The sequence below is a fragment of the Prosopis cineraria genome, unplaced genomic scaffold, assembly GCF_029017545.1.
Source record: "Prosopis cineraria cultivar Desert tree isolate PC_DT_omini unplaced genomic scaffold, ASM2901754v1 PC4, whole genome shotgun sequence".
NCBI classification, from domain to species: domain Eukaryota; kingdom Viridiplantae; phylum Streptophyta; class Magnoliopsida; order Fabales; family Fabaceae; genus Prosopis; species Prosopis cineraria.
The window spans coordinates 23,006,605-23,033,330 of record NW_026555335.1 but is presented as its reverse complement, the minus strand read 5'-3'; positions in this window follow the sequence as shown (position 1 = coordinate 23,033,330).

Genomic DNA, 26,726 nt, shown 5'->3' with positions numbered 1-26,726 from the left:
AGTACTCGAGTCTCATCTTCTCTAATAATCTCTCCTCCTTCTACTTAGTATCAGTACTATGCTAGAGGTAGGTAGAGTAAACTGACAGATCAATAAATCTTCTAATGAACTCCACCTTATCTAGATCTCCCTGCTTGAATGAATGAAATTCCTTCTCTTTCTTTATCTGAAAGAAATTGGGAAATATTGATCTTAGAATATCTTCTTAAACTCTTCCTAACTTAGACGAGTACCACTGGTCAGCCTCACAGATTCCTACCACCTCTTTGTAGCCTTAACTAGATGAACTGTTGCTAGGATAACTTTTTGCTCGATTATACAAACCACCACTTTAAAGATAGTCTATAATTGCTCTACCCATAACTCTACTTCGCCTTCTCTAATACTGCCATCAAACATTGGTGGGTTGAATTGGACAAAGGTCTTCCAAGCACGATCGATTAATGGATCATTGTTAGGAACCTCTTATCGATTACCCAAACCCTAAGATGGTCTAGGCCTACATTGTACTTCCTCATGCATTGGAATACCTTCAGCTTTAACTCTCTCTTGCTCTCTTCCTCTTAAGATCATGTTGTGATCTCAGACTATCTACCTTATGTTTACCATCATATTTCTGAGCCCTTCCAATAGCTCATCATGCCTATCTCTCAGCTATGGCTCAACTAGTTGGACTTTCGATTCTTGCTCCTCGTCATTTACTTGTCTAGAAATAGCACTTCTAATATGAGTACCTCTCCTTATGACATACATGATTTTCTCCCCTCCTAAGGATGAAAAGAAGAAGCAAAAGTGAGCATCAAGGAAAGAATTGTGTAATGAATAAAGATAAGTTACCATAACTAAAGATGAATGCAACAAACAATGACCACAATGAAGTCTCGAAACTTAAGAAACTGATACCAAATTGAAACCCTCCCTTTACATCAACGTGATATATGGAGAAAATTAACATAATCATCGCACTATAAAATCAAACTATATTTAAATACTTTAATTGAAAAGGTTGGGCCTAAGACTCATTTTGAAAAGCATCATAATATAATACCAAAAAGAGCATAACATAATGGAAGAAAAAATATGCATCCATTAGAGTCCATGTATGCTTTTAAAATGAAGAAAAAACATTAAAAATTGAGTCATGCGTCGTAGCATGCACCACATGCACTGTGACATATGGCATAGAGCCAAGAGCAACTTTTCTTTATATCATATACCATGGCATGACGCGCAATGTGACACGGCACACATGACAGTTTTTTTATAGCTATCATATGACAGTTCATAGGGTGAACTTCCAACGTGCGCCATTTTCACATATGACGTCCAATCAGAGTAATCCAAGCATCCTACATGAAGCTTATTTCATAAGCTAGCTAATGAAATAAGTTTGGATGTGATCTAATAGTCTGATCAAAATTTAGACACTCAGGGTGCAAAAAGTTACCTTTTGACATAAATTAACGTACCTAAGTGCTCAAATCGGTCCCTTAGTCTTTTTAAACCATTTTAGGCCTTGAACCAAGTCCAAAGGGACCTTATGCACTTAATTGACCACATTACATTGCATATACACATAACACACAATTTGGCCATTCCACAGCCAATTTCCACATTCCACAACATTACACCAAACACAGTAGTTTAGTAATATTTTCACAATTCACTTTATATTTATCACTAACATACTTACCAGATATTTACAACTAAATCTTGGCCTAAATTCTAATTTCACCACATATACACATGTATAGGCTAAGATTTATGAAAATTCACTACAATTCTCAACAATCATAATTTTGAACATGCATGCATATCCTATGGAAACTTTTATACATAAAATACACAAGAGTAATGTTCATTACACAAAACTTAGAGATTTCACAGTAACAACACACTATGCTGGTCCTGACTCTTTCCCTTTGCCTTGCTCACTACTATGACCTGTAAAAATGTAACCACAGGGATAAGATAATAATCTCAGTAAAAAAATAACTCTCTACTACTGACTATCACAAGCAACCATAAGCAAGTATTATATAATATACATTCAAGCATAACATATGACATAAATTTCACTTCAAATCACATCAATATATCATTTCACCTCTTTCAAAACTATATTCACCACAATTCACCACTTATATAGCATATAGCATGATCATTACCATCTGAACCCTCAAATCACACCGACCTAAAACTATAAGCTCATTTTAGACTAACGCATACATTCATTGGCCTTAAGCTCACCTTCAATGATGGAATCACCAAGCTAAAAGTGTTCTATCTCACTTTTAGACTATGGTTTCCCCCATTACACACAATGGAGTGTTGTTGACTCTAACACCGCATCACATTGATACTAAGGAGTCTAAATCTCCAACATTACACCTTGAAAGGCATTCAAGAGATACAATTCTCTAACATCGCACCCTGTTGGGTACTAAGGAGAATAATGCCATATGGACTTTCTCTACTTCTCCCTACGGGTTAACTCCCACCCCTATGATCATACTTTCGTATAAATCACCTCTTCATATATATATATATATATAACCCTATATATAATCACAAAACATATAATTTTATAAACTCAATTCTTTAGATATCATTTTCATGTATTAAACATTCCCTTAACAAATATGCTTCTTCTAAAACATTTTCGTGCAACAATACTTATACTTTCAAACAGTTACAATAGACAATCAAATAGAGAAAGTTATTCAATTATCTCAACCCCTCTGTCATAAGAAAGGTTACTCGTGGACTTTCTCAACCACTAACTTGTCTCTACAATCTCCCTTTCTTACTATACACGTGGAACACACCAATCAACACATAATTAACACTATTAGTCAATTGATTCAATTGATCAAAACTACTTAATTGTTAATTTAGGCTATAACTAGCCATTCATTCCTTTCCACTTAGCCACTCTAGGTTCATTATCCCTTGATCATAATGAAACTTTTACCATTAGTTAGCTTGTTGAATAAGTTTTACGTAGGCACTTGAATCACTCCAATCGAACATTGGATGTAAAAATGGTGCATGTCGGAAATTTGCCCTGAAAAAATATCATGTTGTCATGACTTGGCATATGCGCCATGGCATAAATTGCATATACCTTGACATACGATACTGCAGTGGAATTGAGCCCTCTATGCCATATGCCACGGCATAAGCACTAGAATGTACAAAAATGATATTCTTGGCCTTATTTTTAGGTGGTTTGCTTTCTAAACTTTTCCATGTTTCCCTTATGTTTAAATACCATTAAGCTTGAGCTTAAACTAATTTGAAGGGTTTTCTTAGGATTCCAAATATTCTAAATTATTTTTAAATATTAATTAGATTTAACTCTTCTATGTTTGAGATGAGCTTAAGAGTAATCTAAAGCTCCACTTGCCATTCTTTGTTATGATTGTGTGATGAATATTGGTAATGTCAAGGCAGACATTACAATATGTCTTTGAATATTTTACCTTTGTTTGTTTCAAAAACATAACATCTTGGATCTTTTACAATTTCTAATCCTTTCAACTTTAAAGTGCTGTGTTCAATTTCTTATCATCCTAAAATATTTTCAATACAACCACGAGAGAAATCTCTTACTTCATTCTTTAATTTATTCTTTCTACCCAACTAACTGTATAGTCTTTGCTCTATCAATATCAAACTTTTTACCTTTTATCAGAGCATTTAATGCATATAGCAGTTACTTTCCTTAAGGCACTAACAACACACAAACTCACCAAAAAAGCACGTTTCATTGCTTTAAAAGATGAAAGACTTTTGAGAAATCAAGATGAATTACTTGTAGATACGTGAGTCTAACGGATATATTTTAGAATCAACTATAAATTGGACTCATTTATGAAGAAGAAAGTAGAGAAGTTAATTTAAGCCAACTACTTGCATTCACTCCTTAACTACTTTCTGCTAAGAATATTAGATATTCTCAATACTTCATTAATCGTACATTCACTTTAAAAGAGAGTTATCATAATAGTGATTCTTTACTAAATCCTCTATATTCATTTTTGTATTTCTCACCAGAGATAAAATTACTTAAGCTTGGGGAGCTTGAGGAGGTTATAGAGCACCCTGTAAGGAGGAGAGTTACAAACTCAAGAAAGAGTTTGAATTGTACTATGGTATCTAAAAGCCCAATTTAATCTTGGTAAGAGTTAGAAATCTCAAGAGTATCTTAGGAATTGAACATAAGTTCAAGTGGTTAAGAGTTGAACCAAGATACAGACTTGGCACAAAGCTTCTCTTCCTTCTACTTAGCCCTGTTTGGTGATATTGTTCTTGACTTATATTTAATTCTTGTATTATTTGTTTTAATTTTTATTTAGCTCAATTTCACCCCCTCTTAGGTAGACTTTACACATTGTTGACCATATCTCTTATTTGCACCATATTCACCTTTCCTAATGATGGAAGCAATCCTAAAGAGAGAGGAAGTTAGCTCTAGCTCAATAAAGGAAAAATAATGTGTAATATGATATTTACAAATCTATATGCAATGCATATTTACAAACTATTTAGAATTCACAACAACAAACCATAGGCTAGCTCTCAAAACTCGAGAAATTGATACAAGTTATAAGGTCGCCCTTACTAATCCACATCTTTATCACAAACTCCTAGGTGATAATGGGATTAACCTAGATGAATTTCTCAACCATGGTTAACTATTTTCAAAACACTTCTAAAATTGAGTTGTATTTTTACAAATTTAGATCCTAAGTTTTCAAATCATTAACGAGATATTTATAAATCTAATCAAATTTCTAAAACAAATATGGAAGCATGGGATACCATTTTATATTAAACACATTATAAGAAAATTGAGAAAACAAGACAATAAGAAATAGAGGTACGTGTCGCGGCATAGCATGCACGTATCACTGTGTGCTCCTCTCTATGTAACGTGTCATGGCAAAGGTGCCATGCGCCAAAGCGCACTGCATAGAATTGATAGCAATGCTACTATTTTTTGACTGTAATAGGGGCTAAGTTTCAAGATCTCCCATTTCTCCATCCAACATCCGATTAAGGTGAAATAGGTGTATGCAAGAAGCTCAATTCAAAAATTAGCTAATGTCATAGGTTGTACTCTAAAATAATTTCACACAAAAGTGTTGGACATCTAAATAAATTTTCTCCACTTTTCACACTTTCATGTTATAAGGGTGTTCAAAACTTGACACATGTGCCAAAAGCTATAACTAACACCTAGAACACACTCAACAAACTAGGACTACTTATGCAGCACATCACATGCACAATATAACTCACACATATCATTCTCAACTCCCAACCCCATAATATCAAATAGATGGGGGAGATCTAACATTGCGTAAAACTTGTATATCATGGTTAAATGGTAATTCTAATTCAATTCAATACTTGCCATAAAATTTTGGCCCTATAGAAAGGTTACCCAAGCTTATACAATAACTTTAAGGCTTCGAAATATAATAAATTTTATTATGCAATTTACTAAGAGAAAAGAAAAAAAGATCAAAACATGATCCTAGTTGGCAATATGGTACTTATCACATATACATTAACCTAAAGAAAGAGCATTTACAATAGGAATAACTAATTCCTAAACCTCTAAGTGATGGACCCCATGGCACGGGTGACATAGCATTAATGCCAACGAAGCTCGAGGATGGCAATCATGAGCATGGTGACATAGAAGGAGCCCAATACTTCCAATCCAACGTACCTAAAGACCCATTACAACGTATTGGAGGTCTAATGACAAGAGCCCGAATTAAAGCCATGAAGCAAGCCTTATTCAGTCTTGTGCAAGAAGTTCAAGAGCTTGGAGAGCATTGGGGCACTCCTCTCAAGCCCAAAGAAGAGCATCTATACGTGTATAATGTATTTAAGATCCAAACTCATGAAGAGTCAAGCCAAGAGATGCAGACCTTAGCCCAATGCAAGGAAGACTATAAGTTGAGCCTCTTGCAAGCAAGGAGGCATGAAACCCTAGTAAAGAAGTCAAGGGTGGCGTGATTTTAAATCCTTTATGATCCCTTGATTGTCTCCTAAATTATTTCCTATTTTAATGGTCCTTGATTTGATTTTCTATTTTGAGTCTAGTCAAAAGTTAGAATTAATTATAGTATTAATTTCTAAATTTTGTAATCCCATAATTTTAGGATCACATCTCCTAAATTATGTGGCTGAATATTTTATCATTATTTTATATTATTTCTCCTTTTAGTATTAGAAAATTAGGGTTTTAATTTTAGGAAATATTTTTTTATGAGCCTATATAAATTAGGCATGCTCCCTATTGTAAACACAGAAGTTGAATGAAATTATTCATTTTAGAGTTTATAACTCTTGTGAGCCTTAGTGCTTTGTGGTGGCATCCCGTGTGAGAAACAGACGTGATTAAGAGCGTGATCAACTCTTGTAGTGTCTTCGAAGGTTGAGGTTCCTAGAGGCAGGTGCTCTAGAAGATCTTCTCCTTGATCATTATCCTATTGTTTACTTCATACCTTTCTTTATTTCTGTCATAAATTTCGTCCCTTTCTTTTTATTCTTGTGTTTTTGTTGTTTCAGGGTTCTGTCCCTAAACTAGCATGATTCTGCTTCTGCGTTCCCTATCAGATTGGCATCAGAGCTTTGGTTGCTAGTTTTGGTTTAAATTCTTGTCCTTCCTTCTTCTTTTTCATCTTGATTATTTTTTTTTGTGATCATCTCTTATCTACCCCATCTACTTCTATCTTTTGGTTTTTCTCTTTTTCATCTTTGTGACTTTTTATCTTATGTGAGTTTTCATTTTATTAGCCTTCTCAAAAAAAAAGAGAAAAAAAACCTAGAAATTCGTGCAAGAAAAGGAAAAAAGTGTTAGTGTGTTGAGAAAAAAAAGAGAGAAAAAAATCCGAAAATTCAAAAAAAAATTTACAAAAAAATATATTGCTGTGAGTTATGACTATAGAAAAAGGCTATTCTTGAACTCCAAGTCACCAAGAGGTTGCCTAAAGAGAAAAGTCAACTTGGGTGATAAGAAAGTCTTATACGTTGATCACTTTCTTATTTTTAATTTTTGGTAGCACTTTTCAAATTCTCTACTCTCTTATTTGTTATTTGTGCTACTCTCTTATTTTATTTAGTTTTCTATTTTTGTCTTTGAGTATTTGACTCTTTAACTTTTATTTCTTTCTTTCTTCTTTTTGTTGTCACGTGTGGTTTTTCCTTTAACAAGCTTAATTTTATTTGAAAATTTTGCTTTCCTATTTGTTTCAAAATTGCAAAAAAAAAAAATCCTCTTTTCATCTTGTGCTTGTTTTCTAGTTTCCTTAATTTAGAAGATATTTACTTGATTGTTCCTTAGTTTCTTGATTTGTGTTGGTTTCACCATTGGATTCTATCCACAAGCTTAGTGAGTGGTAAAAGGCAAGTGTGTTTTCCATCATTTAAAAAAAAAAGCCATTAATTTTTTTTTTGTGAAACACAAGTGACTTTATTTGAGAGTAAACACATGAGTTTGTGTGTGTGAGAACCTATTTTTATCTTATATGGTTTCTAGTGCTTCTGTGAATATGAGTAATAAGGATGAATCTCCTAGTATTGATATGAACTCTGTTTTAGAACTTATCAAAACACAGTTGCAGCAGTTTCGCTTGGAACTTGATCATAGGTTCCATAAAGAGGATAAAGATGAGCCGGAGACTTCCTCTTCTAAAGGAAAGAAGCATAAGATCCCCAGCGATGATGAGGAGTATGAAGAACCCCCTTCTCCTAAGGGAAAGAAATCCTCAAAGTGTGGTGTTGACTTACCGGACCAAAAAGTAAAGTATCCTTCATTCAAGGGTGCAACAATCCAGAAAAATACCTTGATTGGGAAATAAGATGGACCAAATCTTCATGACTCTTGATTTGTCTGAGTCAAGGAAGGTAAAAACTTCTTCTTTGAATTTCACTGACTATGCTGTTTATTGGTGGCAAGATTTACAGTACAAAAGAAGCCAACTTGGGAAAAAGCCCATTAAAATGTGGGAGAAGCTTAAAAGGTACTTGAGAAAGGCTTATATCCCCAGCTACTACTATACAGAGCTGAATAGAAAATTGAGAATGTTTTCTCAAGGATCTATGATAGTGGAGGAGTATGTGCACGAGTTGAATATCTTGAAGTTTCGTGCAAACATTCAAGAAAATGAACGTGAAGCAATGTCAAGAATTATGGATGGCTTGAGGCCAGAGTTGAGAGATAAGCTAGACTTGTACACTTTTGTGGACAAGGAAGAGCTCATACACAAGGCTATAAAGTTGGAGCAGAGAAATAAGAACAAACGTTCCAAGTCCTCTTGGAAAGACTCCAAGACAACTTCCAAATGGAAGGATTCCAAAGCCAAAGATATATCCCAGGCCAAGGAAGAAATAAAGACCAAGTATGAGGGTAAAACTTCTACCCTAAACCTTCCTAAACCTTCTTCTTATTCATCTAACACTTCTCCTATTAAGTGTTTCAAATGTCATGGTGTGGGCCACATGGCGAGAGATTGTAGCAATAAAAGGGTTATGATCTTGAGAGATGATAGTGGCTATGATAGTATGCATGAAAGTGATAAAGATGATGCTGATAATGTTGATGATGATTCTACCTCCCATGAATCAAATGATGAGCTTGAATGCAATGGTGTAGTTGACTCTATCTTGGTGGCAAGAAGAGCTCTCAATATTCAACCAAAGGAGGATGATGAACATGAGCAATACGAGCATATTTTTCACACTAGATGCTTCATCAAAGAGAAAGTGTGTAGTATGGTAATTGATGGTGGTAGTTGCACTAACATCGCTAGCACTTTACTTATAGATAAATTATCTTTACCTTTAATTCCACACCCTAAGCCCTACAAATTGCAATGGTTGAATGATTCTGCTAAAATTAGGGTTTCTAAGCAAGTGTTGATTACTTTCTCTGTTGGAGTTTATACTTGTGATGTATTATGTGATGTAGCCCCTATGCTTGCTGGACACTTGTTATTAGGTAGGCCTTGGCAGTTTGATAGTAAGGCTACTGAGGATGGTTTTAGAAATTGTTACAAGGTGCCTTTTAAAGGCAAGACTGTTGTATTAAATCCTCTTAGGCCTATCCAAGCCTATGAAGATCAACTAAAGATTACTCAAGATTACAAGCAAAGGAAAGATCTCCTTGATTGTGGCATGAGTGAGAGAGAAAAGAAAGAGAGTATTACTTTACTTGAAAATCAATCAAAAGAGAAGAAAAGAGTGGTGAGAAGGTGATAAAAGAAAAAAATAGAATGGTGGGAGTGAAGGAAAATAGTGAAAAGAAAATATTATTGTGTGGGAAAAGTAAGATTCAAGAGGCTTTGATGAGTGAGCAAGCCCTTATTGTAATTCCCAAGAATATTTATTTTTCTACTAACACTTTTGACCCCACTTTGCCTTCTAGTGTTGTCTCTTTGTTGCAGGATTATAGAGATCTATTCCCTAATGAAATTCCTGATAGACTTCCTCCCTTAAGAGGAATTGAGCATAGGATAGATTTCTTGCCTGGAGCTGCTATTCCAAACAAGCCTGCTTATAGGGCTAACCCTGAAGAGACTAAGGAGATCCAGCGCCAAGTAGAGGAATTGATGATGAAAGGCTTTATGCGTGAGAGCCTTAGCCTTTGTGCTGTCCTTGTTATCTTGGTGCCAAAAAAAGATAGATCTTGGAGGATGTGTGTTGATTGTAGAGAAATCAACAAAATCACTGTAAAGTATCGTTACCTTATCCCTAGACTTGATGATATGCTTGATGAATTGCATGGTGCTTCTATCTTTTCTAAAATTAATCTTAGAAGTGGTTATCATCAAATTCGTATGAAAGAGGGTGATGAATGGAAAACTGCCTTTAAAACTAAATTTGGATTATATGAATGGTTAGTTATGCCTTTTGATTTGACTAATGCTCCTAGCACTTTTATGGCCTTAATGAATCATTTTTTAGAAAGTTTATAGGCAAGTTTGTTGTGGTTTACTTTGATAATATTTTGATTTATAGTAAATCTTTGACTGATCATATGAATCATCTTAAAAATGTGTTTGACATCTTGAGGGAATATAAGTTATATGCTAATTTTCAAAAGTGTTTCTTTTGCATGAACTCTGTTATCTTTTTGGGATTTGTTGTTGGATCACAGGGAATTCGTGTAGATGAGGAGAAAGTTAAGGCTATTCATGAATGGCCAACCCTTAAGAATGCAAGTGAAGTGAGAAGCTTTCATGGCTTAGCAAGCTTCTATAGGAGGTTTGTTAGGGATTTCTCTAGCATTGCTGCCCCTCTTAATGAACTTGTTAAGAATGCGACCTTTAAATGGGGTAAAACACAAGAAAGGGCCTTCCAAACCCTAAAGGATAAATTGACTAATGCCCCTTTACTTGTTTTGCCTAATTTCTCTAAAGTATTTGAAATTCAATGTGATGCTTCTGGTATTGGTATCAGTGCTGTTTTAATGCAGGATTCTAAGCCTATAGCTTACTTCAGTGAAAAGCTTCATGGTGCAGCTTTGAATTATTCCACCTATGACAAAGAGCTTTATGCTCTAAAGAGGCCTTAGAAACATGGCAACATTATTTGTGGCCCAAGGAATTCATCATTCATTCTGATCATAAAAGTTTAAAGTTTCTCAAGTCTCAAGGTAAGTTAAACAAGGTAAACATTGTTGCTGATGCCTTATCTCGAACGTATAAATTACTTTCCTATTTGCATGCTCAATTACTTGGTTTTGAGATTTTAAAAGATCTTTATAAAACTGATCTTGATTTTGAAAATATTTGGAAATCTTGTGAAAATCATGGATCTGGTGATTTCTTTAAATTTGATGGATTCTTTTTAAGAAAAATAAATTATGCATTCCTATTTGTTCTATCCGTGAGTTGCTTACTAAGGAAGCACATAGTGGTGGTTGATGGGACACTTTGGTGTAGATAAAACTTTGGCTATTTTGTCTGATCATTTCTTTTGGCTTCACATGCGAAAAGATGTCATATCTATTTGTGATAAATGCATTAAATGTAGACAGGCAAAATCTAAGATCCAACCTCCTGGACTTTACTCTCGTTTACCCGTCCCCTATGGCATAAATTAGGGACTAAGTTACTTTTTCCGCTACTGCCCATCCACAAACTGATGGTCAAACTGAGGTAGTTAACAGAACTATGACTACACTATTAAGAGCAATAATTCAGAAGAATTGGGTGAATTGTTTACCTCATATTGAATTTGCTTACAACAAGGCTGTTCATTCTTCTACTTCTTATTCTCCATTTGAAATTGTTTATGGTTTCAATCCATTATCTCCTATTGATATTTTACCTTTGCCTTTCTCTGAGCATGCTAACACTGATGGCAAGAAAAAAGCTAAGTTTGTGCAGGACTTACATGCTAAGGTTAAAGCAAACATAGAGCGAAAGAATGAGCAATATGCCAAGCAAGCTAATAAAGGTAGGAGACATGTGATCTTTAGCCTGGAGATTGGGTTTGGTTACATTTAAGGAAAGAGAGATTTCCTAATCAAAGGAAGTCCAAACTTCAAGCTCGAGGAGATGGACCTTTCTAAGTTTTGGAAAGAATTAATGATAATGCTTACAAGATTGATTTGCCTAGCTCTTATGGCAATGTTAGTGCCACATTTAATGTTTTTGATTTATCTTTACATGATTCTGCAGATTCAAAGACAAATCCTTTCCAACTGGGAGGGAATGATGGACCCCATGGCACGGTGACATAGCATTAATGGCAACGAAGCTTGAGGATGGTAATCATGAGCATGGTGACATAGAAGGAGCCCAATACTTCCAATCCAACGTACCTAAAGACCCATTACAACGTATTGGAGGTCCAATGACAAGAGCCCGAACTAAAGCCATGAAGCAAGCCTTGTTCAGGATTGTGCAAGAAGTTCAAGAGCTTGGAGAGCATTGGGGCACTCCTCTCAAGCCCAAAGGAGAGCATCTATACGTGTATAATGTATTTAAGATCCAAACTCATGAAGAGTCAAGCCCAAGAGATACAGACCTTAGCCTAATGCAAGGAAGACTACAAGTTGAGCCTCTTACAAGCAAGGAGGCATGAAACCCTAGTAAAGAAGTCAAGGGTAGCGTGATTTAAATCCTTTATGATCCCTTGATTGTCTCCTAAATTATTTCCTATTTTAATAGTCCTTTGATTTGATTTTCTATTTTGAGTCTAGTCAAAAGTTAGAATTAATTATAGTATTAATTTCTAAATTTTGTAATCCCATAATTTTAGGATCACATCTCCTAAATTATATGGCTGAATATTTATCATTATTTTATATTATTTCTCCTTTTAGTATTAGGAAATTAGGGTTTTAATTTTAGGAAACATTTTTTTCTATGAGCCTATATAAATTAGGCATGCTCCTATTGTAAACACAGAAGTTGAATGAAATTATTCATTTTAGAGTTTATAACTCTTGTGAGCCTTAGTGCTTTGTGGTGGCATCCCGTGTGAGAAACAGACGTGATCAAGAGCGTGATCAACTCTTGTGGTGTCTTTGAAGGTTGAGGTTCTTAGAGGCAGGTGCTCTACAGGATCTTCTCCTTGATCATTATCCTATTGTTTACTTAATACCTTTCTTTATTTCTGTCATAAATTTCGTCCCTTTCTTGTTATTCTTGTGTTTTTGTTGTTTCAAGGGTTCTATCCCTAAACTAACACGATTCTACTTCTGCGTCCCCTATCACTAAGGCTTTTCCTTTTTTAACACATGAGCTAGAGCCTGTAAAATGTTGAGATAGAAGGGTAAGTACAACTACTCAATAGCCAAGGTTCTTCTATTATATACAATTGCATATTAATGACATTTTCAAAACAATTCACATATGAGGCATATAATCACCTATTTACAATTTCATAAATCTCAGGTTATATTTGTATAAATTCATATTATCATAATATCCTCATTTTCCACAATTTATCTTGCAAGGCATTGCCACAATACTAACAATCATGTGATAATGACCTAATCAAATATCACAATGCACATTACCACAATAATAACAACCATGTGACAATAGCACAATCAAATACGATGATTTGTCACAAACTTAAACAACCATGTGATATGTTGGATGATATACAAGATCAAACCAAACTCATATTCTCCTTCTACCTTTTGACTAAAACCATAGGCTATAAATCAAGGCTAGCTTTCAATTCCAATAATAAGTAGTCAATATCACATGTATTTTATCTCTACTCCTCTCCGTTGGTGAACTCTAACCAATATGCAATGACTTATGCTCACTCATATCATGTTATCAACCACAACAATGTGCCCAATTTTTTATTAGCATATGAAATGCAATAATCATGTATCTTATGTAAAGTCCCGACTCAATCCAAGCTCTACCATTCCCATCACACAATCAACCAACACAAAAACAATAATATTGATAAATAGCCCTTTATTTATTTTCAAATCACGGGATCCCAACTTTTAAAAACATATATTCAAATAAGAGGACTAGCAGAAGCACAAGCACAATCAAACGACTCAAAAAAAAACAACTTCTTAACCCTAGAAAAAGGGCCATGCGCTGCGGCATGTCCCACATGCGCACGAGCTCTGTTTCTATCTACGTCATGCGCTATGGTAACACATCATGCATATAGCGCATATGACAGTAATTTCTGCTATCATATGATAGCTCGGAAGATAAAATTCCACCACATGCCATTTCCACATCCAATTTTCGATTGAAGTGATTTAAATGCTCACACAAAACTTACAATATATATTAGCTAATAGAACAAGTTTGGACTTGATCTGATGGTTTGATCTAAAATTGGAAGGTTAGGTGTAAAAAGTCACTTTTTCTTTCAAAACTTACACTCTAAGTGCTCAATTCTCATTTCTTATCCCATTAAACTATTTCAAGCCTTGAACTAAGTCCAAAAGAACCATATACACCTGATTGACACTACTAATCACATATCAATTGCCCATTTTGGCCTCTCAATGCCATATTACACATTTATGGATTATATGAGGAATACACATAACACATTCACATATACATAACTAGACTTGTTCTACTTTCAACCTTCCAACTCTTACATATGGGGCTCCGCCTCACCATATGGTCAGGAATCACAACATACTCGACTCTTATAAATATGGCTCTACCTCACCATTTATGTCAAGTTCTCATATACACACCAATTCAATATCAATTCACATTCAACACATAAATATAAGTGGAACAAGTTACATAACATCATACACTTACTTGTTTAGCATCTAGGCCTACCCATATACCATCTCACTGAGGTACCCTTGGCGAGATGCAACATTATATACACATACAAGCAATATTCACAACACAATCATATACACATTCACTTATGCATCCTAGTTGGCAACTTAAATTTTATAAACAACTTTATACATTCATTTTATTTAATGGTAGTCATACCACTACCAAATGAAACTACTCTTTTCTCACTTCCTTTCCAGACTTCTCATGCTCTCTTCACCTATTTTCAAAAGTAACGGAGTGAGACATACGTCCCAGTAACTCAGAGGTAACCCCAATTATTGGTTAGTAAGCAAAATCATAACAAGTGATAAAGTAGCATATGTATCAGTAAAAGCAATATCATATGCATATACAGGAATTCATTCTTATCAGTCTTGTTATGCTCATGTAATGCATTCCTGGTTCCACCTAATGGAGTAATCTCTATGCTCAGACTAGGACTTCTAGTCATAAGGAATAGGGCCCACCATACCATCACTCAGACCAGCTAATTGTAACACTTGCCCTGAGTGTTATCCAAAAATCACACAATTCAAATAAACTAAGTGTGGTTAAGGAGTTAATCCTAAAACCAACTTAGGAAACAAATCATTTAAATCAATAACAATTTACATAAAAGAAAAACACACGTATAAAACCTCTTAGAAAAGTTTAAAGGATTAATATGTAGCACACAGAAGCAAATAAGGCCAACAGGGGCAGTTAATTGATGTCATGACAACATTAATTTTGTTGTCATGACAGCCCTCCTGGGCAAACTTTTGGGAGGTGCCGATTCACTGTCTAGCCTTCGATTGAAGTAATTTTAAAGCTCACACATCAAATTCAAAGGGTACTATAAGTGTACCAAATTTCAAAAAGATCCAACGGTCAGATTAAAAATTAGACATGTTAAAATTTTGGTCATTTTCGCTGCCATGACCTTCGGACTAACTTCCGGGGTGCACCATATCATCATCTGACCTCTGATCGGAGCTATTCTAAAGCTAAAGCCTACATGTCACTTTTAAATATTACTATTAGTATACCAAATTTTTGAAAAGATCCAACAGATAGATTGAATTTTTTGCATGTTGCAACATCAACAAATATTGCTGTCATGACAGCTCCGTCCGGGACCAATTTCAGAGTGCGCTGTTTCTCTGTCCGGTATCTGATTGATGTGATTCTAAAGCCACATGAATATTATAAAAGGTCCTACTTGTGACCTAAATTTTAGAGAAATCTAACGGTCGAATTAAGATTTGGACATCCAGATGCAAAAGTGCAGTTTTTTGGTAAAAACCAATTTGAAAATTGTCCAAATCTCATCCTAATGGTCACAAACTTGTGGGAACACTTTGAACAATTTAAATAAACATTTAAATGATAGAAAAAATCTTTATATCAAAATTTGACCACCCGGGTGCCATTCCCAAAATGGACCTAAACCCCTAAAATGCACAAATCACACAAGAGCAGCCAAAAACTATTCCAAATATCATATACATATAATGAATACACACGCTAAACATTTTTACTTAACTCAGAGATCTCTGTGGGGCCCACACACCCACTCTCTCTATCCAAGGTATATGTTTGCCTATAGAGCACACCATTTGCGATGCAACCACTTTGCATTTACTTGTGAAATCACATATATACCAAAATAAATATTTGCTTGTAGTGAAAACTTGGTCTACTAAATAAATCCATTAAAACCACACACCATAGCCAAGTTTTTCTAGCCACAAGTATACAAGCAAACAAAATTCATACACAAAGCCATACAATCCACACATACTCACGCATATATACATAATCATATCCTATTGGCACCCTAATCCTAAATACATTACAATAGATTTGCTCAAAAGAAAGGGGTTGCAGTTCTTTACAATTCACAAACAACCCCTAGCTCTGCTCTTTTCCCCGTCCTCCACTGGTTCCTTCGTCTGAACTTGGAAATATTGAAAAGAAAGCGGTGAGACAACCACAGTCTCAGTAACAAAGAAATCTACATTGATTATTACAAAGCAAGCCATAATCGAATAAATGAATAATAAATTCAACATAGTATATAATTTAGCCATTTAAAATGCATGAATGCATAACCTAGGCCGGTATGGCCTTTCATGACCAACAGAATGCCCCCTAGCACTCTTTAATTCACAGGTAAACTTATACCTACTTGTACTCCACAGGCACAAAAACATAATCTAAGGTATGATTTAATCTACCGAACTGCCTATGTCCCTTCGATGTGAATCCTGAGCAGTCAAAGCTAACTCCCTCCCAGAGTCAGCTTGACTTACTCTCCATATAAGGGCTACCTTAGCCTAGGTGCTCAATCTCACACTTCATATGTCGTATTCCCTCCCCTACTGAGAGATGTTGAACACTCAATACACTAATCACTTTAGTGCACTGAGCCCACAATACGTAAGGCAACACTGAGTACTAGCAGTGTGTCATAAAATATTAAAAGTCTATACCTTCTCATTGGTGAACTCTCACCAAGATCATGCCTTTTATTCGTATCTACCTTTCCCGAGTATTGACTACTTCAACACTCTAAGGTAGCATAACATTTATAAATCTCCCTTAAACGGTTCCTTAGCCTATCTAAGGTACTTTACTTAGTTACACTTCCTTAAGTGAAACTTCTATTCTTTATGATTACAATACATGCAAACAAATCTTATTTCCATAAAAACATTGTTATTAAACAATTAAAAAAACATATTTGCACTATAATCAAAGTAGTACCCCATAACCTCTTATAAAGCACATTTAATCTTTTAAAACATGTACTGCATGATAACTAGTAATATTTATTCAAAAATAGCTAAAACAACGTAATAAGAAATATAAATTCCCCTGTTACCTCAACCCTTTAGTACCAAAAGGGTTCCTCTTGTACAAAATAAGAGTCGGCTTGTTCCTTAACTTCTGAACAAATTCCACCAACAATCCCTACAACATATAAGTGATCCAAATCACTTATCATGGCAAATAGCATTAATAAAGACTATAACTCATACCACACAACTTGGGTCAATGAGTCATAATCCATCCTAATGGTCCATATATTAAACCAACCATTCACATAGTATCACTTAACCACCAAAACTATTATTAGCCATCACTAGGCTAATTTTCAATTTATATAATTTTTAATCAATTAAAAACCTTCACTTAGTGTCACCAACTTTTACCATTAGCCCTTATAATGAAAACCAAACCTTAATTTAAATCTTATTTGGCTCAAATGGCAAAATTATAACTAAATCAATAGACTTAAATCATTGAAGAGCAAAACCCAACCTCTTGGGGTTTGATTTATGCCCAAAACACCTCTTTTCATCGAATTATCCACTCAAAACATTAGAACACCATATAAAACTCAAAACATCCTCCTAGAATACAAAGAAACAAAAGCTTACAAAAATAAAGCCTTTAGGATCAAAATATAGAAATTCCCTCTTTCAAAAATTGAAGAAAATCAAGAGGAAGGGAAGAGGATTGAAGTAGGGAGTTTACCTATCATGTAGTCGAGCTCATAACGGTTGTAAAGCCTCTTAGATTCAAGCCTAACTCCCTCTCTTTCCTCGCTCTTCTTCCTCTCACTCTCTCATACTCTTTGTTCTTTTTTTTTCCTATGAATTCCTGCATTCAGTTTCCCTTATAAACATTGATATAAGACTTTGGGGAAAATTACAAGAAAGGGCCCAACATTTTTTATTATAGCACAAAAGCCCGAGTCAACTTTGATAATTTTTCCCATAGCTAAAATCAAATAAACCAAACTTTTACTGAGAAAAATTTAAACTCTGGACCTCTATTAAATTATTCTAAATTTTTAATTTAATTATAGATATTTTATTTTATTTTTTTAAAATAAATCCGAGTCTTAAAATTTTTTGAAATGTTACAGTAATCCTCTTTGAGTATGGGTAGTCTCCTAAATCATCAATACTTCCAGCCTTATATAGAGTAAGACCACGACCCCCTGCCCTAGTCTAGGGTAACCTTGTGGATCATTCCATATCCTAGGTCCGTTATGATAGAGTTAAGCTCTACACTCTGGATCATCAGGATTCTTATCCTAGGTCTATCCTAGTAGAGTCAAGCTCTATACTTTGGATCATCAAGAATTCTTGGACCTCCTCACAGTAGGGTCGCATCCCCTACCATAGTTTAGGGTATTTTCATAGATGTGATATATGGTAATACACATGCCACCTTAAATTCATTTCAATCAATACTCACACACCCTCATGCATATATTTTCACAATGTTGTTACTCTATCAGTTCACAACACAATGCATATAGTTATATCAAAATACTTGCAAACAATTTCACAAATAAACAAGTAAAAGAGTTACTCTAGTTACCTTTAACCTTTACTACTAATGGTTACCAATCACACTAAGCTCCCAAGGGCGGTAGATTCTTATGAGCAATGTCATAGATGCTCAATCTAGACAACACAGTACCCTTCAGTCAATTCTCAAAATTAACATAGGCATTGCTCAAAACTAAATTCCTTAACACATAAAACAGTTCAATTGAACCCTTTTGAATTCACTTATCTATTATTTATAGTCATTAGCCTTATAAGCTACTTAAACAACCATAATAATCTCCTAACACATTATTCAAACCAAAATTTTACCATTAACCTAACTTTCTCAAGCTAAATGAGCCTAAACCCTCAAAGTTTAATCATTCAATTCCATACTAATCACAAAACCTTATTTCTATATTCGATAGCCCATTTTAACCCCTTCTTTTAGATTACAACAGCTTAAAACTTCATGATTTATTTTTCAATCGATAAAATTCAATGAAAATAGGGTAGAAATAAAGCTTAGGGTTACGCGTTACTTACCCAACAATTACTAATCAAAGCAAACTCCCAAGCTCTGGATATTGCAAGTGCTAGCAGATAAGAACTCCTCTTCCTCTCCAAACACCTTTTTCCTCTCTTTCCTCTTTTTATCTCATGCGTTTAGACTTAGCTTTTAAGCAAACATCTGTATCATGCATCATGGCGGACATAGCTTCCACCGCGATGCGTGGCATAGTGGGAAAACTCTCACTTGTGCTCACACGTTATGCTCCAGACTACCATTTTATCCTTCAATCCTATAATACAACATCCAATTAACATAAATTATTAACTCAACATCCAAACCACAATCAATCGATTAATTACTAATTTATACTTAATTAGAAACTAGTTCTTGGGATTGAAATTTATGACGTTACATCTTACCTCAATATACATTTCTAAGGACACATAGTGCATAAACACAATCACATAACATAATAAATCCTACTTCTTATCATTTCATTATCATATATTTACATCACATTGCTCACCATATCATATCAATTTTTCCCAACTACACATATAACAATTCATTATCATGTTACAATATCATCATCACATATTCCATAGATATTACAATCATTATCATAATTAAACATGTGATTTTGATCATTCATGTATTATATTATAGTTAAAAGCTCATCATAGCCTCGGTTATGCTTTCTAAAAACATGCTACATAATAGCAAGTATAAAATTTCAACCATTCTTACTAATCATTTATTACTTTAGAAATATAAATCAATTAACATATAACTACATAGGATAGACTCCCTCAATTACCTTAAACCTTTTGAGTAGTCAAAGGTTTACCTCTCTACTATTACTTCCAAAGCTTGACCTTTAGCTCAAACTAGTGCACAAATGATCAATCTTCAGTTAGCCATAACTATGCTCATCAAGATCACCATTTATGAAATTCCAACTTTCTATTTCAGCACCAAAAATGTCCACAACTCTCATTTCTAGCATTTAGACTTACCCATTATGTTTATCAACTCCTTTTTAGCTCACACTAACTTTAATCCTCAATATTTCATCCAATAGTCTAAAATCATGCTTATAGAGTCTAGGGTTCATCCATCAATAAGAGTTTAAGTTCGAAGACACTCAAAATCATCAAACCTAGGTTAGATACCTCAAACAACTCCTATTAGCCTTATTAAGACCTATCGATTAGGGCCTATCACTATATAGGTATGAAAATCACAAATCAAACCCTAACCTCAAATTTGTTAAAAAAGGAAGAGAAAGAAGGAATGGAGCTTAAAAAACTTACCCTAGATGACTGTAAGCTCTAAAATGCTCCCAAGTCTTCACAAAATAAAGTCCCAATAGAGCTTTGAGGTGTTCTCTGTCACCCTATGTCTATCTTTATAAGGTCTCCCTTACTAAACCACATTTAACTCTAAAACATAACAATCTAGGGTTTAACCCTCAAAGAATTACTAAATTGTAAAATTTTATAAAAAGGGAATTTCTCAAATCCTTTTTGAAAGGAATCTCGATTTCAACAATCCAAATCTCAAATATTAATTAATAAGTCCAAATCGGAGTTTTAAAAGAAATACGGAAGCTTGAAAATCAATTGGGACCCAAAACAATGAGTTTAAAACTCAAAATAGATTTTGTGCAAAAAATCACACGTGCACCATGGCTCGGAACATGTGCGCCGTAGCTCGTCTTTTCTATGCCATGTGCTGCAGTGCATTGCACGAATTTGATAGCATTACTGCTGTCATTTGACAGCACAAGGAGCAAACTTTCAACACATCCCAAATCTCCATCCGATATTCGATTAGGGTGGTTTTGGTGTCTACATAGAGCTTTCTCCTAACTCTAGCTAATGGCACCGATTTCATATTCTAACCCTCACTCTATAAAAAGTTGGACACCAAAACCCAATTTGACTACTTTTTCACAAAATTTCACAAATGAGTATCCCAACTCAACCACATGTGCCAAATAGCTCATACTAACCATTCGACCACACTTAATAGACTCTTGCAGACCCGTGCAACGCACCACACACAATCTAAAACACTTATATCATAAAATCACCACTCAACCTCGATTTTCACAAAACATAAAGGGGGAGGAAATGCTGCACACAATCATCAATTTCATCCTAAATCCTTTAAAATATATATGTTTCTACTTCCACAAGTATTTTGACCCTATCCACGGGTTTACAACCAAAACTCACTAACCCGGGCGCAAAATACACAAGTTATACACAAAATCATGCAAATAGTATACAAATCATGTCAAATAATCCTAGTTGGCAATTACATCAACAAATACACATGAAAGTAACAAAAAGAGGCATAAAGAGGATTACTCCACAATCTTAAGCCTCTGTGTGTTTTCCCTTATTTGGAACCGATGAGTTAGGTCCTAAAAATATTGAGAATTAAGGGTTGAGTACAACCACTCAGTAACCAAGTTTCACCTAACCCATACAGTTGCATATTAATTGTAAATAGATGTAAATAGGCAATAAGCACAGATATCATGAATAAACACTCGGCCATGGTTCACAAAACTAACAACCATATGACCGGGTTTGCCATAACATACTTTATCATGATATTTCACAAAGCACAATATGGGGTCACAAAAATAATAACTATGCACCCTTAACACATTCCGAACCACAAAACTAACAATCGTGTAGTCGGACTTATATGCATGATCATATGCCAACCTTATATCCTCCTGTTACCTTAGACACAAACTGGTGGCTATTATGTGGTTATGTCTTTCACAAACTAACCCAGCCTTCTACTTGTGAGGAGCTACTGGGCTAGAGTGAACTCAATTACTTATGTAATTTGATTTCCCCAAATACTAACAACCATGAGGTGTTGTACTCCTAATCTAACCACCTCATAAACTGGTGGAGACTAGTTAGATTCGAGTCCCTCGTAGAACAAGTACGATAGTCCTGAATCAACCATAGGACAAGGGTTACCTCTCGATTCTAATGGTTGGTGCCAAGGCAAGTTCTTAATTCTAATGGTCACTACCAGTACCACGTGGATTTCAACCAATCTACTCCTCTCCTTAGGCAAACTCCCACCAATGATCATGCTATGCACATTTATCAAATATTATGCATTTCAAGGATTAATTCATGGCAAATAATCTCATATAACTATATTCAATTACTCCACATAATCAACACATAATATATCACAATTCTCCACCCATAATAACAAATCACAATTAATTTCATAAAACACAAAAGGTAGCATAATCAAGGTTTTCTTTGTAAAACCATTTTACAAATCAAACACTTTGCCAATATGCATCATTAATTTAGATCATAATTAATATTTCACAAATATAATTAACATTCAACTATAAAGATTAAGTTTCCCCTAGTTACCTCAAACCTTTGAGAGGTCAAAGGTTTACCCCTCACAATGCTAATTTCCCAAGCTTAAATGGTGCCAAAAATGAATCTCACTACATCTATACCACAAGAATATCATCATTGTCTCAATCTTGAGAATTTATCAACACCATACATTCTATTCTATTAACCCATAATCACTACCCATTCATACCCAATAGGCTTATTAGGTTCTATTAATACACATTATCCTTAATAACAATTCAAACCATCATTAATGCACATAAACCTCTCCCAACTACCATACTTATGCCAATTTTTGGATGTTAAATATTCTCATAGACTGATCACTTCTAAAATCATTAATATGGTGTTCCAATACCTTAAACAACTACCATTATACTCACTTTAATCAATGAAATTGGATCCATAGTCCTATAGATCAAAAATCCATCTTCTAACTTAAACCCTACCATAACTCATCATAAATGAGGGAGAGAGAGGAAGAATAAGGCATGATAAACTTATCTTGGTTGTTTGGGAGCTTCAATCTATCGATAATGGAAGCCAATTCCGTGCCTTAGAAGAGCCTAAGTCGAGCTCTTCATTTTCCTCTTCTCCTTTTCTTCTATTTTCACAAGCAGAATGTATTTGATTTATCATATTTTTAACTGTGCACCATAGCACAGGTTGCCCTCTGCCACAGTGCATGGCATAGAGGACCCCGTTACTTTTAAATTTATCTTTGTACGCTATAGTGGACTGACCACACGCCGTGACATGTGTCGTAGAGAGTAAATCTTTACTTTTTCTTCCTCTTTCCTCACCCAGGTGGCCCGCTATCAATTCAAATCCACTTCTAGGGTTGAAATCATAATAATTACACCAAGTTAAGCTCCCCTAGCCACATATCTCATTAACTCACTAATTGCCCTCATTATGTTAATGTACCAGGATTAAATTTTCTTAGATGTTACAACTCTTCCCTCTTTTTTATAATTTTATCCCTAAAATTTGGTAAATCATGTAAGTGTTACCTCACTAGAAAAGATAGGGATACTGTTGTCTCATTTTCTCATCCATTTCCTACGTGGCATCTCAAGGAGTCGTTCTCTTCCATATCACTTTCACTAAACAAATAGTTTTGTTTCTTAGTTGCTTATTTTTTACATCAGCTATCCTTTCTGACTCAGTTCGATAAGTCAAATTGAAGATACACAAAAAGTTTCTCATAAATCTATTAAGACATAAATACACCTCAAGCTACTCAATCTTCAAAAGAAAAGGAGTCAATCTAACCTTTACTTTAAGAGGTAATTTCTCCTATTCCTATTGAGGTTGATTCTTCTTCATATTTGACTTTGTCTAATGATAAGCATAATGATTTAAATGATGATGACATAGATCACTAGTACAAAATATGAAATTTATGGGGTACTTTTTACATCGGTTGGAAGGTAAACGATGTAAAAAGTTAAGGCAGTGGTATTTTTATAATTGTGTTAAAGTATTCGATAGTTTTTACATTGGGTGGCCTTTCACCCATAGAAAGTACATTTTCTACATCAAGTAAAGGGCCACCCAATCTAGAAAATATATTTTTTACATCGGGTGAAGCCACCCGATGTAGAATATCTATTTTCTATATCAGGTGACTTCCACTCAATGTATAAAATATATATATTCTACATCGGGTGAGGCCACCCGATGTAGAATATATATTTTCTATACTGGGTAAGGATCCACCCGATATAGAATATGTATTTTCTACAATGGGTGGACCTTCACCCGATGTAGAAAATTTCTTAAATTACCCTACCCTTTTCCTCCCGCACAAACTTACATTGTCTCCTTCCCCTTTATTTTTCTTTTGCTCTGCTTTGACCCCCTTCCTTTCTCTCATTTCCTCCCCCTCTCCCCTTCTCGGTGTCCCCCTTGACCCTCTCACTCCCTCTCCTTCTCAGAGCCCCCCTCTACTTCCCCCTTCCTTGTGGCTCTCCCTCTCCCCCTCCCCCTCCTCAGTGCCTCTACCCATCTATCTACCACCACTCCTTCTCCCCTCCTCACTCAGTGCTAAGCCATTACTGCAGCTACAGTCACCCAAGTATGTCTCTTAATTTTGTAATGTTAATTTCTAGATTTTATAATGCTTAAATTTATATTTTAATGGTATTTCTGTTGTTGGGCATGTTGTTAGTGGCTTCATAAGGCCTCAAGTTGTTGTATGTGATAATTTATTTAGTTTAAAATTGTTAATTTTCTCATGTAAAATTTCTAAAACTCTTGGGAAGTCTAATTTTTAGGGGAGACTCTATTGAAATTTTTTCAAAATTCATTCTTTCCTCTAAATTGCTTAAATTTAGTTTTTAATGATATTGATTATTCCTGGGAGTGCTGTTAGTGGCTTCTTAAGGCCTCAGGTTATTGCATGGGATCATTCATTTGTTTTAAAATTATCAATTTTCTTGTGTAAATTTTTTTTAAAAGTCTTGAGAGATCCAATTTTCAGGAGAGACTCTGCCAAAATTTTTTTAAACCTTAAGTTAATTAGGAATTTAGTTTCTTGAAATAGTTTTAAGGTAATAACATTAGTTATATTCTTTAGGAGATGACACATGGATTGTAGTTGGATGAATACTAGACAAACGAGTGACGAGTTTGATGATGGGGTGAAAGAATTTTTAAAATTTGCTAAAAAAACGTCGTTAACAGTAGTGAAAGGTTCTATTGTCCTTGTGTTAATTGTTTGAATGAGAGGAGACTAGGTGCTATCGAAATAAGAGAACACTTAGTTTGTAAGGGGATTTGCAAGAATTATACGATATGGATTTGGCATGGTGAATGATTGCAAAGTTATAGTAACATGTCTCAATATATGAAAGTTGATAATCTTGATGATGAAATAGATATGAATGAAGATTGATTAGAGGACATGATCCGTGATATTGGGGAAGAGGCTTTTGAATGAACATATGTGTATGATAACTTGTGCACTAACATAAAGAAGCCTCTATACCCGAGGTGCACTAATTTTAGTTTGTTATCTGGGGTGTTAAAACTAGTTACTTTAAAGGCAAGAGCTGGGTGGAGTAACCAAAGTTTCACATGGTTACTAGAGTTACTTCAAATAATATTTTTGAAAGGCAATGCACTACTAAATTTATTATGATGCCAAGAAGATCTTGTATCCAATGGGCATGAAGTATAAAAAAATACATGCATATCCTAATGATTGTGTGTTGTATAGAAAAGAGCTTGAAGGGGAGGAAAAGTGTCTAAAATGTGAGGCACCATGGTACAAAGAGAAGGGGGTTCTTACAAAGGTCTTATGGTATCTTCTAATTATACCAAGGTTCAAGCGTTTGTTTACAAATACTAATGATTGAAGAACTTGATGTGGCATGCAAATGAGAGGATATCTAATGAAAAACTTCAACATCCAATCGATTCTCCTCAGTGGAAGAAAATTGATCAATTGTTTCTCAAATTTGGCAATAAGCCAAGGAACTTGAGGCTCAAACTTTCTACTAATAAAATGAATCATTATGGTAGTCTTAGTAGTATACATGGTTTATGGCCTGTTCTTTTAGTGATTTACAATCTATCACCGAGGTCGTGCCTAAAATGAAAGTACATGATGCTATCCATATTGATTTCGAGACCAAAACAACCTGGAAATGATATTGATATTTACCTAAGACCTCTTATTAAAGATTTAAAAGTGTTGTGGGAGGTAGGTGTGGAAGTGTTTGATGCAAATCAGAAGGAGAATTTTAAGTTATGTGCTATGATCTTTTGTACTATAAATGATTTTCCTGCATATGAAAATTTGTCTGGTTATAGTGTGAAAGGTTATAAAACTTGTCCAATTTGTGAAGAAAGCACAAACTACCATCAACTTCAACATGAAAGGAAGACAGTCTACCTTGGCTATTAGAGGTTTCTTAGACAAGATCACCCATATCGTAAATTAAAGAAAGCTTTTCATGGTCACTAAGAGCATAATAATGCTTTGAATGCTTTGACCGGGGATCAAGTATTTGAATGGGTGAAAAACATTAATATTGTCTTCAATAAGACTAAAAAGAATACTGGTGCAAAAAGCATATAGAAAAAAGGTCTATCTTTTTTGACCTCCCATATTGGTGCAATCTTAAAGTGAGGC